Raw genomic sequence first — 5,601 nt, 5'->3', positions numbered from 1 at the left:
TTTATGTTTTTGAACATCGGTTTAATTACATGTACCGTCCATTGTATCTGTTTATTTTTGTATTTATTTCGTTAACGGGTATAACTTCCATTGTATTTATCTATTTTAAGATCTTTGATTTACTGTAAGATAGAAACTTTAAACTGTTTTAGTTTTTATGTTTTATGTTTCGTTTCAGTATATTAAATGTTCTGCTCGGGTGGTTTTGTGTTGTCCATACGTATATAATGAACTGATGTGTTCTGAGATGTGAAAAGGTCTTCATACGTACACAGACACACATAAACTGGGTTTCATGTATTTAGTTACGTGTTATTGGGGAAAAAACAAACACATTTTTTTTAATCTGTGATGACGAGAAAAACAACTTGTAAAGAAAAGTATATATTTTAAAACGGCTGGTATTGGTTGAGAAATTTATTTATGTAGAGGAGCGAACAACTTTTCGACCTTTTTCGGTCATCGTCAGGTTCACAAAGAAAAAAAAGAAGTAACTGACCAATAGCTGACCACATGTTTGAAGGGGGTTGTGTAAATATAATCAAACATCTAAGCATGCCCTCTACAGAAATAGATGCTACTAAAAACAAACTAATAAAAATTTTGTGGTTCTCTTTATATTTATAATCAAACATCTAAGCACGCTCTTTACATTCCTACACTCAATTACACAACACTTGTAAGTACTTAGGGTGCTCAACTAGCAACCTATGGGTCACGTGCTGTAGTGTGAGTTTTAATATCTAAGTGTAACATTAAATACTACATACATGTCATTATTCAGTCTTTGAAAGTGAATTAACCTATTAACGACTCAATGTATTCCAAATTAAAACGGGCCCGGCATAGCCAGGTGCATAAGGGTAATCTGAGGATCGCGAGTTCGGATCCCCTATACATCCAAACATGCCCGCCCTTTCAGTCGTTAGGGCATTATAATGTTACAGTCAAGCCCACTATTCTTTGGAAAAAGAGTAGCCAAAGAATTGGTGGTGGGTCGTGATGACTAGCTGCCTTCCCTCTAGTCAACGCTGCTAAATTAGGGACGGGTAGCGCAGATAGTCCTCGAGTAGCTTTGTGCGAAATTCAAAACAAACAAACCAAGTCAAACACACGTGCGCGAATGTCATTAAATGATGTCTTTCATGATATAAAACACTTCATTACACAAACAGTCTCTGACACTGACATTAAATACCAAATAAATCTCTTTAGTTATTCTTTGGAACAGCTTGAACTTATTAATGACTCGTTTTGGTACAAATCAAAACACACATTTAGAGGGGATTACCTTTAACAGCGTTCTGAAGATCATGGTGTGGAAGTGTTTATGATTGTTTAATCTTTCCAAGGATTAACATGTTGCTAGTGGTCCTTCTATTGATTGACAACGTGAACTATTTCAAATGATGTGCTTCTGTGTCATCAGTGTAAGTTATAAACAACATAAAAACGTTAGTTTTATACTTCTGCATAATTTATCATTGAAAGAAACTAAACAAAATAAAGTAAAACAAAAAATATAATCTATAATACGGTGACATTATGTTGAGTTATCTACATTCTATTTGAGAACGGCTTTTATTGATAAGGAGAGAACAACGTTTCGACCTTCCTAGGTCATCTTCAGGTTAAGAAAGAGAGTTTGCAAGTGACCGTTGCTGGACACAAGTCTTCAGGACGAGAGTTTCAACAGGTGTGACAGTTATTAATTAGTATAGGTATAAAGATGTTCCTTTATATTGGTTTAATTTTGGTTTTAGTTTCTGTAAAAGTAGGGCATCTTTCATTTTACGTTTGTTTATATTTGTTTCCATACTTAGTATCTGGGTGTTTTCTATGGTAATGCTGTGTTTATTTGATTTGCAGTGTTCAAAGACGTGTGAAGGCGTTTTTTGTTGTTGTGCTTTGAATCTAGTTTTCATTTTCCCGCTTGTTTCTCTAATATAAGTCAAGGCAATTATTGCATTGTATTTTATTGTTGTGTTTGTCAATGCAGTTTTTACTCATAACAGACTTTAGTTTTGTACCTGGTTTTTGAATAAATTTGGTGTTTACTGGAATGTTGTGTTTTGTTATAAGGTTTTCCAAATGTTGATTATTTTTTTTGCTGATGTCGGGAACATGTGACATTCAGCAGCATGAGGTTTTGTTGTTTATTGTTTATTGTTGTTTGTTTTGTGTGTGCGTATAATTTTTCCACGTTTTTTTTTAGGAAATTTGTCGATAAAACGTTGTTTTATTTTGTTGATTTCATAGTTAATTTTATCAGGTGAACATAGTTTTGTGGTTGTGTTTATTTGGTTTCATAATACGTTGTTTTTGTTTTGTTTCATGTGCCAAGTCCCAGGGAATGTATAATCCAGTATGGGTGATTTTTTTGTGGATTTCTGGTTTAAATTTCATTTCAGTTCTAGTGATCTTGAGGTTAAAAAATGTTATTTGAGAGTTTTTTTCTGTTCACAAGTGAACATATTGTAGGGTGAATAGAGTTAACGTAATTGAAAACTAAGTGTGTATTTTGTGTATGTGAATTCAGCATTTGTATCATCAACGCACCAGTACATTGGTGGGTGGAAGGCTGAATTTACCGCTTGAGATTCAGTCGGTGTTATAAAATGTTGGCTAGAACTGTTGACATGGGATTCCCATACTTAGGCCATTTATTTGTTGGTAGTTTTGGTTATTGAACATAAAGTTAATTTTGGTGGTAGTGAATTCTATAGGGGGTTGCTAATTGGTTGCTGGAGATATGTATCAATCCCGTACCCATTTATACTGTCGTCCCTAAGACATTTGTACGGCAACGGAGAGTTGAAAACTCTTTTTACTAACCAGAAGATGACCTAAGAAGGTCCAAACGTTATTCTCTGCTAATCAATAAAAGTGTTAATACCCATAACTGTCGTCCTGAGATACATTTTATTTCAATTGAGTTTCTTGTCATCAGGAATTATGTATATTTTCACTTATCTTTCGGATTTGAACGTGATAAGAGTTATAAAGCTACTTTTATTCTTTTTTATTATTTTGTTTTATTTCCATGATGTTTTTATTTGACACTAGTTCCATCTATCCGTGAACCTTCATCACTAGATCAAGATTTCCAGTGAGTGAAATTAATGTTTGATAATCTTGTATACATGTTACTAACACTCCTGAAAATATCAAAATCATACATATACATTAATCGTAAGATCTTTGTAGTGATGTTTTAGTACGTCTATCTACCCGACTAAAAGTTATCTATGAATATCTAATTTGCTTTGTTTTGTTTGGGAGGCACAATGTCAAAGGTGAGCCATTAGTGGACCTACTCCCAGTTAACCATCAAAAGGCATCGTTAGATATTGTAGATTCATTTATAGCCTCAACTGCAAGTACAATAGAAATCTATATATCAGTCGAACCTATTAAAACAAATAAGTTTCTTTAACACCCCCTCCCCCTGTTCGACAGCCTAGACTATATGCAAGTTTAACAGTTGTAAACATACTCGCATCATATATAGAACACCTATATATAATTTAAAACATGTTTAACTGACGCAGAGTTAAGTCTTTGAGAGCACCATATTAAAAGGATTTTATTCTAAGAGTAATCTAAGAATTCCAACTTAATACCTGATCTTCACATTATCGTTTCGTTTTGCTTTTGTGATTTCGCCAGAGTGAATAAGTGATTAACATGTCGTCTTCTTCCAGAAATTACTACTGGAACAATGCATAACTAACGAGTTTTCTTTAATCTTCCACTTAAACTTTCAGAAAAAATAGTAACAGATGATTAAACTAACAGACATTACTATCCGGATGTTTAATTAAAAACATTTAAGTCTATCATGACAATAAATTTAGAGTTAACATATTTGCATCTTCACGATAATTCTTCAGCGTTATTTCCGTTTTTCTTTAAATAAGAAAATACAATTATTAGATCACACTATTTCACTAGTGTTATTTTAAAATTTGCCATTCATCGTTGCCGATACGACGCCTCTAATCGTTCTTCTAATATCCAGTCTCAAACTCAAACTAACGTGCCAGGGTTTAGTTTAGAGAGAGAAATCAGAAGAGTTCTCTCTCCAACTGGGGTGTTCAAGAACGTTGTGGTTCCTCTTCGTCCCCTTTCGCGAGTTATTAGGATTTTTTTTTTTTTGGGAAGGATTCTTTTTCTTGGGTGGAGGCAAAGGCAGCACTGGAAAAAATGGCCGGGTCCCGTCCCGAAAGGAAGAAGTCAAGTAAATATGAACATGGCTACAATTCAATTCAAACGACCCAACTCAGGGTCTGGCAATAAAGTTCCCTGGGCTGGGATCTAGAAATCCAATGCCTTAGTATTTGCTGTGGTGGGAAACGGAGTGCCCTGAGAAAACCCACTTTCACAGGACAGGCGTCGAAAGTTCTGCCTGTCGTGTTCCCGATATATCCCGAGTTCTACTCTACCTACCATCCAGCATACATTCTTGCGTCCTTCCAAGTAGCTAACTACGCAACGAGTCACGAAAAACGCCTTAAATAACACTCATGGGCCTTTTCACTGTATTCTAGAGCAACAAATAGAAAACATAGCTCTCATATTCTGACGCAAAGTTTCAACTTCTACATCTTTATTAAGCACCAAACGTATTTAAGAGTTATTAACATTTGTTTTTATAAAAGGTTAAAGGAAAATTGTTTAACATGCTTGACGAAAAGTCAAAAGAACATTTTAGAAATTTTGCGGAAGTGCACAACCATATAACAGCTATTACCAAACTTTTGTATTGCGAAATAATATCCCGTATCGCCATCTATTATCTCAAACAAGAACAAAAAGAAAAATCCTGTTGCATTATAGCGCCATCTATCATCACGAATATTATTTATAAAATTATAAAAAGGAAAATCCTGAAGTATTAACTAAATTTAAGTTTTCCCGATATACAAGCCCAAACTATTTAAAAGTTGTCTTTTAAACAATTTAGAGTTATAATCAAATATATCAAAATCTAGTTGATTGTAAACTTGTTTAGACCTTGTCCTACGTGTTCAAAATTACGAACAAAGCTCTTTCAAATATTTGATTAATTTAAAAATTATTAACCAAAACTCAATCAACGAGAAAATGAACATACTTTTTAAATTTAAGTTTACTCGATAAAATAGGCAAAATAAAGCAATATTACTTTTACGTTTATTTCGGAAATATAGCACATTATGACAAAAATCACACAAAGTTCACACTTCTACGTTAGAAGTGCTTGTAATAATTCACCATATGATTATACAAACAAATCCACAACTCGCAATGATTTCAAAATATATTCTTTTTCAGTACAAGTACATTTAGTATTTCTTTCCCTCCGTACATTTTGTTTTACATATTAAACCACGTATTGTTCTTCTTGAGGACAAATAATCCACTCGAAACAAAAGTGCATCTCGGAATGGTTAACTTGAAAATATTTTTGGAAGATTGAAACGTTGTTCTCTGCTTTATTAATAAAAATGTTAAAACGCATAGCAGCCATGTTTTGTTTGTTTTATAATCTGTAATGATATATTCTTACCTGCAAAAACATGTTAGCATACATTGTAACATTGAAAGTGAATAAAACAG

This window comes from Tachypleus tridentatus, unplaced genomic scaffold, assembly GCF_004210375.1.
Source record: "Tachypleus tridentatus isolate NWPU-2018 unplaced genomic scaffold, ASM421037v1 Hic_cluster_2, whole genome shotgun sequence".
In the NCBI taxonomy this organism is placed as follows: Eukaryota; Metazoa; Arthropoda; class Merostomata; order Xiphosura; family Limulidae; genus Tachypleus; species Tachypleus tridentatus.
This window is presented reverse-complemented; position numbering follows the sequence as displayed.